The 11,472-nt window shown below is 43.5% G+C and overlaps 1 protein-coding gene across 3 annotated transcripts in view; it reads right to left on the bottom strand.

The window, feature by feature from the left end:
- Nucleotides 1-11,472, bottom strand: part of RERE (arginine-glutamic acid dipeptide repeats) — a 492,528-nt gene that overhangs the window by 446,151 nt on the left and 34,905 nt on the right. The window lies entirely within an intron of this gene.

Below are 11,472 nucleotides of genomic sequence, written 5' to 3'. Positions count from 1 at the left end.
TTTGAGACGGAGTCTTCCTCTGTCACCCAGGCTGGAGTGCAGTGGCACAATCTCGGCTCACTACAAGTTCCGCCTCCTGGGTTCACGCCATTCTCCTGCCTCATCCTCCCAAGTAGCTGGGACTACAAGTGCCCGCCACCTCACCTGGCTAATTTTCGTATTTTTTTTTTTTTTAGCAGAGACGGGGTTTCACCGCATTAGCCAGGATGGTCTCAATTCCTGACCTCGTGATCCGCCTGCCTCGGCCTCCCAAAGTGCTAGGATTAAAGCCGTGAGCCACCGCGCCCGGCCCCAAAGTGTCATACTTTTAATAAAAGTATATGGTATGGTAAAAAAAAAAAAAGCTTTAACTACCCAGACCTCAATTTGAAGCCCAAATGTTATATTACTAATAGTGATACCCTGCACAAATTAATTCTCTGAACCTCCATTTCCTCATCTGGAAATGAGTAATAATACTATCTACCCTGAAGAATGGGTAATTAGAAGTAAAAAGAATACAGCAGCTCAATCCTTCCATTTTCTCCAACCGTTTCTTACAGTCACCACACTAAACAAACCGCAAGAACTGACTCACCTCAAGCCATTACATAAAAGTTATCCAATGTATTAGACAAAGTATCAAATAATTCTCACTGTGATGACCCCACATAGACTGTTGTCTTAAAGTCTCTCTGCTGTATTCAGCTCTAAGAAGATGTTTCTTGATGTACAGTTAAATTTACAATAAATTACCTGAAAATTTTCTCAGGCATGCCAAAAATCACAAGATCTATTTATATATTTTAGCAATCTAGTGAAAATGTTCTTTACTTACCAAGAACTGATGATACTTAAACTTCCTTTCAGAGGTCCCTACTCAGTTTAATTTGTGATAGCACTTGTATGTGACAGAGCAAACACTATACATTTTAAGCAAAGAAAAATACCATAGAAGACTTCATTTTTTACAGAGCTTAAAAGAAAGCTGATTCTGATGTTCAGAAATACAGTGGTTCAGGAGTGATGGCTCATAACTGTAACTCCAGCACTTCGGGAAGCCGAGGCAGGAGAATCGCTTGAGCCCAGGAGTTCAAGACCAGCCTGGGCAACATGGCAAAACCCCGTCTCTGCAAAAAATACAAAAACTACTCAGTTGTGGTGGTATGTGCCTGTAGTCCCAGCTACTCAGGAGGCTGAGGAAGGAGGATCGCTTGAGTCCAGGAGGCGGATGCTGCAGTGAGTCAAGATCATGCCACTGTGATCTCATCTCCCAAAAAAAAAAAAGAAAGAAAGAAAAAAAGAAATACAGTTACTAAACAGTTTTGGTTTTGGTTTTGTTTTGAGACAGTCTCGCTCTGTCACTCAGGCTAGAGTGCAGTGGTGCAATCTTGGCTCACTGCAACCTCTGTCTCTTGGGTTCAAGCAATTCTCCTGCCTCAGCTCCCAAGTGGCTGGGATTACAGGGATGCGCCACCAGGCCTGGCTAATTTTTGTATTTTTAGTAGAGATGGGGTTTTGCCATGTTGGCCAGGCTCGTCTCGAACTCCTGACCTCAAGAAATCTGCCTGTCTCGACCTCCCAAAGTGCTGGGATTACAGGCGTGAGCCACCACGCCCACTCCAGTTACTAAACAATTTTATTCGTAACATTACTTAGACTCTATCCTAAGGAAATAATTGTAAATATGAGATGACATTTATCTGCTAGAATATACATCCCAGCCGGGCACAGTGGCTCACGCCTGTAATCCTAGTGGTTTGGGAGGCTGAGGTGGGCAGATCACGAGGTTAGGAGTTCGAGACCAACCTGGCCAACAACATGGTGAAACCCCATCTCTACTAAAAATACAAAAATTAGGGTGGGCGCAGTGGCTCACACCTGTAATCCCAGCACTTTGAGAGGCCGAGGTGGGTGGATCAACTGAGGTCCAGGAGTTCGGGATCAGCCTGACCAACAAGGTGAAACCCTCTCTCTACTAAAAATACAAAAATTAGCCGGGCATGGTAGCAGGTGCCTGCAGTCCCAGGTACTCAGGAGGCTGAGACAGGAGAATTGCTTGAACCCAGGAGGCGGAGGCTGCAGTGAGCCAAGATCACACCACTGCACTCCAGCAAGACTCTGTCTCAAAAAAAAAGAAAGAATGTAAACTCCATGAGAGCAGAGATCTTTTTCTATTTATTCATTATCATATCCTCAGTGCCTAGAATAATGACAATTACTTATTTACTGAATGAAAATAAAAAGATCCATAGTGTTACAACAGTAAAAAACAGAACACTTATGATACATTATGCATTCATTATAATGATGATGAAAATTTATGATTACATAAAAGTGCTTACACTCCTTTATTTAAAAAACATTAACTTAGTCGCCGGGAGCAGCTTATGCCTGTAATCCCAGCACTTTGGGAGGTCGAGGCAGGCGGATCACTTGAGGCCGGGAGTTGAAGACCAGCATGGCCAACATGGTGAAACCCTATCTCCACAAAAAAATACAAAAATTAGCCAGGCATGGTGTTGCGCACCTGTAATCCCAGCTACTTGGGTGGCAAGATTCTGTCTCAAAAAAAAATGCCTAAGTCACTAACTTAGGCATTAAGAAGACTGGGTTCTAAGGCCAGCTCTGTCATTAATTTGACCTGTACCTCGGGGTAAAGGACAACCTGTTTGGGCTCCAGCACCCTCGTATGTATTATTTCCTCCTCATTTCCTGGCCTTGGCTGGTCTTAATGAGACTGGCTTTGGGTAGACATTACAGCTAGTACATGCCTAAGTTACCTCAGAAAGCAAAGACTAACACAAACAGCAGAGAAAAAGGGGATGCGACCTGGAGCAGATCAAATGCTGTATCCCACTGGACTATGAGATCCTCAGTGATCTGCTCTTCAAGCCACACTGACTCAGAATCATCCATTTTTAACTCTAGGACCTCAAAGCATACTTGAACCACTTTACAATAAACAGCAAGTAATTTAGGTCATCTGAGTCAACAGAACAATGCCATCCATGGTATACCAAAATATCAAGCCCTACTGTCAAAATGACCAGAAAATAAAGTACAGGTGAAGAGGAAGTGATTTCACCTGCTGGAAATAGAAAAAGTAGATCTGTGTGCCAGCCAACAACTATCACACAATGGAACAGGATGCTTACCTCTCTGCTGGAGGAAAAGAAGCTATTCTCAAGTCCTTAAAATAAAAATTATTATAATCTTACTATATCTATTTTATGTCATCTGAGAGCAATCCATGAGGACAACGCTTCCTCTTTCAGAGAATCTTTCAGTTGAAAATCTCAAAGAATTCCCAAGCACCACTTGCCCTTCAACACGTACCTACACCTCACTTCTCTGCCCCACACTCACAAACTTTATCAGCATCCACAATTAAAGAACCATGAGGCCAGGCGCGGTAGCTCATGTCTGTAATCGCAGCACTCTGGGAGACCGAGGTAGAAGGATCACTTGAGCCCAGGGTTGAGACCAGCCTGGGCAACATAGTGAGATCTTGTCTCTACAAAAAAAAAAAAAAAAAAAATTCTTGGCCAGGCATGGTGGCTCACGCCTGCAATCCCAGCACTTTGGTTTTGGGACCCCAAGGCAGGCAGATCACAAGGTCAAGAGATTGAGACTATTCTGGCCAACATGGTGAAACCCCGTCTCTACTAAAAATACAAAAATTAGCTGGGCATAGTGGCACACACCTGTTGTCCCAGCTACTCAGGAGGCTGAGGGAGGAAAATCACTTGAACCCAGGAGGCGGAGGTTGCAGTGAGCCAAGATCGTGCCGCTGTACTCCAGAGCCCATCAACAGAGCAAGACTCCGTCTCAAAAAAAAAAAAAAAATTATTTTAATTAGCTGGGTGTGGTGGCACAGGCCTGTGTTCCCAGAGGCTGAGGTGGGAGGGCTGCTTAAGCCTGGGAAGTCAAGGCTGCAGTGAGCTATGACTGTCCCACTGCTCTCCAGCCTGGGCAACAGGGCAAGACCCTGTCTTAAAACAAATACATAATAACAAACCAAATAAAACTGCTCTGCCACTTCCTAGCTGAGTTACTCTGGGAAAGTTATTGAATCTCTCCGTGCCTCCATTTTCCCACAATAATAAAATGGGGGTAATGCCTGTTACATAGGATTGTGATAAAGATTAAATTCATCTAGAATGCCTGGGTAAATACTTAGCATAAAATAGATTTCCAAAAATGTAAGGCCAATTTCCACTGAGGCCTATTCCTTAGAAAGAAAACTGAAGACACACAGGAATTGTCATTCCATGTACTGATCTAATTACCAACCCATGAAACATCTTAATACAAAAGAGAAATCACAAGGAAGGAAGTGAAGTTGCTGCCTCACGGTTTTACTGACAAGCAGTTTTTAAATTGCAGGTTCACAGAGGGATTTGGGGTACCCATTAATCCCCTGAAATTATACCTGATTTTGAGACAGCGTGCTACTTCTATAAATGTCTTCACTGAATTTCCACTAGCTCCAACCCTATTTCTCTATTCTCCTTTACAGCAAACATCCTCAAAAAGGTGCTATACTTACTCTCTCAAATCCTGCTTTCATTCTCTCTTAAACCCACTCCAGTAAGAATGTTGAACCAAACCCTCCACTGAAACTAATCTTGCCAAGATCATCTCTCCACATTGCTAAATCCAATGATAAGTTCTCAGTCCTAAGCTAATTTTAGCAGATTTTGACACACTTCATCTGCCCCTCCTGCTTGAATACATTTTTCTCATCTGGCTTCCAGGATGCCATATAATGTAGTCTACGATTTCTTGGTTTTCCTCCTTTTTTGCTGATCTCTTCTCAGCTTTTGTTGCTGACTGTTGTCTCAGACTTGTTAACGTCCCTGGACTTTGTCCTTGACCCTTTTCTCTTCTCTCCCCTGTACTCCACTGGTAATCTCCTCTGGTTTCCCAGCTTTACTTTACTTACACTTGCCACATGCTCACAACTATGTATCTCCAACCCAAGTTTCTCACATGAATTCCAGGCTCTCACACCATCTTAAAACTGTCTACTTGGCATCTCCACTTGAGTATCTAATACAGTGTTAACCTCAGTGTGTACCAACTAAGCTCAAGAGGCCAGGTGCGGTGGCTACGCCTGTGATCCCAGCACTTTGGGAGGCTGAGGTGGGCAGATCACTTGAGTTCAGGAATTCAAGACCAGCCTGGCCAACATGGTGAAACCCTGTCTCTACCAAAAATACAAAAATTAGCTGGGTATGGTGGCAGGCACTTGCAGTCTCAGCTACTCAGGAGGCTGAGGCAGGAGAATCACTTGAACCCGGGAGGCGGAGGTTGAAGTGAGCCAAGATTGCGCCACTGCACTCCAGCCTAGGCGACACAGTAAGACTCGATCTTCAAAAAACAAACAAACTAACAAACAACCTGCTCTAAACACAGCCTTCCCATGTCAGCTCCTGACACCCCCATCCTTTAAGCTGCGCAGTCCCAAACCTTGGGTTCATCCTTGACTCCTTTCTTTCACCCCTACCCTACAGTGAAATTCATCAGAGACCAGGCATGGTGGCTCATACCTATAATCCCAACACTTGGGGAGGGCAAGACAAGATGATCACGTGAACCCAGTAGTTCAAGACCAGCCTGGGCAACATAGTGAGATCCCATTTCTACAGAAAAAATTTTTTTTTGAGGCGGAGTCTCGCTCTGTCGCCCAGGCTGGAGTGCAGTGGCCAGATCTCGGCTCACTGCAAACTCCGCCTCCCGGGTTCACGCCATTCTCCTGCCTCAGCCTCCCAAGTAGCTGGGACTACAGGCGCCCACCACCTCGTCCGGCTAGTTTTTTGTATTTTTTTAGTAGAGACGGGGTTTCACTGTGTTAGCCAGGATGGTCTCGATCTCCTGACCTCGTGATCCGCCCGTCTCGGCCTCCCAAAGTGCTGGGATTACAGGCTTGAGCCACTGCGCCCGGCCAGAAAATTTTTAAAATTAGCTGAGCATGGTGGCACACGCCTATAGTCCTATCTACTTGGGAGGCTTAGGTAGAAGGATCACCTGAGCCAGGGAGGTCAAGGCTGCAGTGAGCCGTGATCACACCACTGCACTCCAGCCTGGGCAACAGAGTGAGATCCTGACTAAAAAAATTAAAAAACTCATCAGAAAATACTGTCGCTCGATCTTCAAAATACATCCAGAAGTCATACACTTTTCACAAGTCTACTAGCAAATGGATGTAAGCACCATCATTTCTCACATGAATAATTAGCATGATAGCCTCCCACCTATCTCGTTATTTCTAGCCTGTTGTCCCAATCTACTGTCCACAAAGGAGTCTTCTGTCCTTTTACCATGCAAATAATGCACTATGGGAGGCCGAAGTGGGAGGACTGTTTGAACTTAGGAGTTTGAGAAAAGCATGGGCAACCCAGAGAGAGCTGTCTCTACAAAGCAGAAATCAAATTTTTTTAAAAAAGAAAGAAGACAAAATGCAAATCACACCATGTCACTTCTTTGCTCAAAACCATCCAGTGCCTTCCCCATTTCAATTTTAGCCAAAGTCCTTAAAAGGGCCCCAAGGAACACCTTTACGTGCCCCCACCCCTTACCGGTGCACACCTACCTCAGAAGTCAAAACAGACAACGTAAACTCTGAATGGAAGGTCCTCAGAAAGATCCGTCCAAGTCCTAACCCCCGGTTCCTGGGGACTGCCACCGAAGATTGCCAGGAGCCACCAGAAGCAAGGAGGAAGTACGGGATGGGCTGTCCCTAAGAGCCCCCAGAAGGAACTAACCCTGCCAACCGACATCTTGATTTCAGACTTCTGACCTCCACAACTGTGGCACAATAAATGTCTGTTGTGTTAAGCCACCAAGCATGTGCTTGTAATGGCAGCCCCAGGAAACTGACACACCACTCTAGCCCCTGCTCATTCTGCTCCCACCACGCTGTCTTCCTCGTGTCCACTTTAGGACACTTCCACTGACTATTCTCCTCTGTCTGGGAAGCTCACGCTGCAGAACTCTGCAGGGCTAACTCCCATACATTTTAGCCTTTTGCTCAAACATCATCCTCTCTATGAGGCCTATCCTGACTCCCCTATTTAAATTGCAACAACCACCATCTTCCCATTTCTTTCCAACTCCCTTACAGTATCTATTTTTTTTCCACAGCATTTATCATATTCTAATATACTACATAACATTCTTGTTTATTACCCACTGGATTCCACTAGAATATAAGCTCCACAGAGGCAGGGTTTTTAGGTTTGTTTGGGTTTTTTTTTTCTCTCTCTCTTTTGTTCACTGGTGTATCCTAAACATCTATAAACTATGCCTGGCAGATGGTAGCTATTCAATAAATACGTGCTGATTAAATCTGTTGAACAAACATGTATATGTATATGTCTTTTTCTGGAAACAGAATCCACAGTTTTTATCAGATTAATAAAGTGATCTGCTACCCAAAAAAGGTTTCCAAATCTTTGTTCTCAAGCTTTAAGTGGTTAAGGAAAAGGGAATTCTATCCTAAAAGACCCCAACTCTAAAAAAAGCAAACAAAACCCCAAAAATACTCATACTATGACTTCGTATCTTACAAATGGCAGATACAAGTTTAAATTTCATACTCCCAAAACCTAATTTTGCTAAAGAAAAAAAGACAGGCCACTACAATTTAATGGCTTGAGAAGTACCCTCACCCACTTTTCACAGAACCTTGTACACTAAAAGGTGTACTCAGGATGAGCTTATGTCTCTACCAACTTAAGGAACAAAGGGTGGCCATCAGTGTGAAGCATTCACATGAGTCAAAGTTCCATACAGCTCAAGAACATGATCCAATGCTCCACCTAGGTAAAATCTTATCCAAAGTAGGGGAGCAGAACCAAAGTCAATCATAACCTGTCTAGCATCTATCCTTACTATGGGATAAACAGATGTTTACTCAAAATACAACACTGTTTTTAAGACCTTGAGAAACCATAGAAGAGATGTCATTTACACACGCCTTCAGCATGAACCATAAAGCGTAACAATGAAAGGCAGTCAAGCATAGGAAAACCTGTTAATGGATTCTGATAACAGCAGAAAGGCACCCACTACATTCCTTATTATTCCTGCAACATAGTTCACAGTTACTACTAAACAGGTCTAGGCTAACACAATCACACCAAACACCAGAATTCAACATATTACTTATTCAAGCATACATTCTTCAGACATATCTTTTATACTAAATCAATGACCATTACAGAGGAAAACATGCACATCTGCTGTCATGCAATCTTTCTTGTTTCATCAGCAAGTGGATTCACAACGTAACCAAGTCCTAGTCCTTCCCTTTTCTGGTTCCGTTCTCCAACAGAAGAATTTCAAGGATACAGAATCTATGAAATACTTTGAAGAGAAAGGCATTTTAAACTCTAATTAACTCATAGTTTGCCTTGAGCTGCATTTTTTTGAGACGAAGTCTTGCTCTTGTCCCCCAGGCCGGAGTGCGATGGCACAATCTTGGCTCACTGCAACCTCCGCCTCCCCAGTTCAAGCGATTCTACTACCTCAGCCTCCTGAGTAGCTGAGACTACAGGTGCCTGCCACCACACCCAGCTAATGTTTGTATTTTTAGTAGAGACGGGGTTTCACCATGTTGGCCAGGCTGGTCTCAAATTCCTGACCTCAAATGATCTGCCCACCTCGGCCTCCCAAAGTGCTGGGATCACAGGCGTGAGCCACCGCGCTCAGCCTGCCTTAAGCTGTTTTTTTAAATACTGGTAAAACTTTCACATCTTACAACACATCATTTTATCAAATCCCAAACCCAACCACTCTTCATCACCTCTACCACTACCACACTAACTCAGGCCCACAGCATATCCCTTGCAGAGTCTGGCCACACTCCTCATCAGTCTGCCTGCTTCCACTCTGACTGGCAGCAGTCTGACTTTGTTTTCAACTTGAGAGCANAGGCTTGAGCCACTGCGCCCGGCCAGAAAATTTTAAAATTAGCTGAGCATGGTGGCACACGCCTATAGTCCTATCTACTTGGGAGGCTTAGGTAGAAGGATCACCTGAGCCAGGGAGGTCAAGGCTGCAGTGAGCCGTGATCACACCACTGCACTCCAGCCTGGGCAACAGAGTGAGATCCTGACTAAAAAAATTAAAAAACTCATCAGAAAATACTGTCGCTCGATCTTCAAAATACATCCAGAAGTCATACACTTTTCACAAGTCTACTAGCAAATGGATGTAAGCACCATCATTTCTCACATGAATAATTAGCATGATAGCCTCCCACCTATCTCGTTATTTCTAGCCTGTTGTCCCAATCTACTGTCCACAAAGGAGTCTTCTGTCCTTTTACCATGCAAATAATGCACTATGGGAGGCCGAAGTGGGAGGACTGTTTGAACTTAGGAGTTTGAGAAAAGCATGGGCAACCCAGAGAGAGCTGTCTCTACAAAGCAGAAATCAAATTTTTTTAAAAAAGAAAGAAGACAAAATGCAAATCACACCATGTCACTTCTTTGCTCAAAACCATCCAGTGCCTTCCCCATTTCAATTTTAGCCAAAGTCCTTAAAAGGGCCCCAAGGAACACCTTTACGTGCCCCACCCCTTACCGGTGCACACCTACCTCAGAAGTCAAAACAGACAACGTAAACTCTGAATGGAAGGTCCTCAGAAAGATCCGTCCAAGTCCTAACCCCGGTTCCTGGGGACTGCCACCGAAGATTGCCAGGAGCCACCAGAAGCAAGGAGGAAGTACGGGATGGGCTGTCCCTAAGAGCCCCAGAAGGAACTAACCCTGCCAACCGACATCTTGATTTCAGACTTCTGACCTCCACAACTGTGGCACAATAAATGTCTGTTGTGTTAAGCCACCAAGCATGTGCTTGTAATGGCAGCCCCAGGAAACTGACACACCACTCTAGCCCCTGCTCATTCTGCTCCCACCACGCTGTCTTCCTCGTGTCCACTTTAGGACACTTCCACTGACTATTCTCCTCTGTCTGGGAAGCTCACGCTGCAGAACTCTGCAGGGCTAACTCCCATACATTTTAGCCTTTTGCTCAAACATCATCCTCTCTATGAGGCCTATCCTGACTCCCCTATTTAAATTGCAACAACCACCATCTTCCCATTTCTTTCCAACTCCCTTACAGTATCTATTTTTTTTCCACAGCATTTATCATATTCTAATATACTACATAACATTCTTGTTTATTACCCACTGGATTCCACTAGAATATAAGCTCCACAGAGGCAGGGTTTTAGGTTTGTTTGGGTTTTTTTTTTCTCTCTCTCTTTTGTTCACTGGTGTATCCTAAACATCTATAAACTATGCCTGGCAGATGGTAGCTATTCAATAAATACGTGCTGATTAAATCTGTTGAACAAACATGTATATGTATATGTCTTTTCTGGAAACAGAATCCACAGTTTTATCAGATTAATAAAGTGATCTGCTACCCAAAAAAGGTTTCCAAATCTTTGTTCTCAAGCTTTAAGTGGTTAAGGAAAAGGGAATTCTATCCTAAAAGACCCCAACTCTAAAAAAAGCAAACAAAACCCCAAAATACTCATACTATGACTTCGTATCTTACAAATGGCAGATACAAGTTTAAATTTCATACTCCCAAAACCTAATTTTGCTAAAGAAAAAAAGACAGGCCACTACAATTTAATGGCTTGAGAAGTACCCTCACCCACTTTTCACAGAACCTTGTACACTAAAAGGTGTACTCAGGATGAGCTTATGTCTCTACCAACTTAAGGAACAAAGGGTGGCCATCAGTGTGAAGCATTCACATGAGTCAAAGTTCCATACAGCTCAAGAACATGATCCAATGCTCCACCTAGGTAAAATCTTATCCAAAGTAGGGGAGCAGAACCAAAGTCAATCATAACCTGTCTAGCATCTATCCTTACTATGGGATAAACAGATGTTTACTCAAAATACAACACTGTTTTAAGACCTTGAGAAACCATAGAAGAGATGTCATTTACACACGCCTTCAGCATGAACCATAAAGCGTAACAATGAAAGGCAGTCAAGCATAGGAAAACCTGTTAATGGATTCTGATAACAGCAGAAAGGCACCCACTACATTCCTTATTATTCCTGCAACATAGTTCACAGTTACTACTAAACAGGTCTAGGCTAACACAATCACACCAAACACCAGAATTCAACATATTACTTATTCAAGCATACATTCTTCAGACATATCTTTTATACTAAATCAATGACCATTACAGAGGAAAACATGCACATCTGCTGTCATGCAATCTTTCTTGTTTCATCAGCAAGTGGATTCACAACGTAACCAAGTCCTAGTCCTTCCCTTTTCTGGTTCCGTTCTCCAACAGAAGAATTTCAAGGATACAGAATCTATGAAATACTTTGAAGAGAAAGGCATTTTAAACTCTAATTAACTCATAGTTTGCCTTGAGCTGCATTTTTTTGAGACGAAGTCTTGCTCTTGTCCCCAGGCCGGAGTGCGATGGCACAATCTTGG

This window comes from Rhinopithecus bieti, unplaced genomic scaffold (assembly GCF_001698545.2).
Source record: "Rhinopithecus bieti isolate Rb0 unplaced genomic scaffold, ASM169854v2 scaffold_40368, whole genome shotgun sequence".
Classification (NCBI taxonomy): domain Eukaryota; kingdom Metazoa; phylum Chordata; class Mammalia; order Primates; family Cercopithecidae; genus Rhinopithecus; species Rhinopithecus bieti.
The sequence above is the reverse complement of the archived record's forward strand: the minus strand, read 5'-3'. Positions and strand labels throughout refer to the sequence as shown.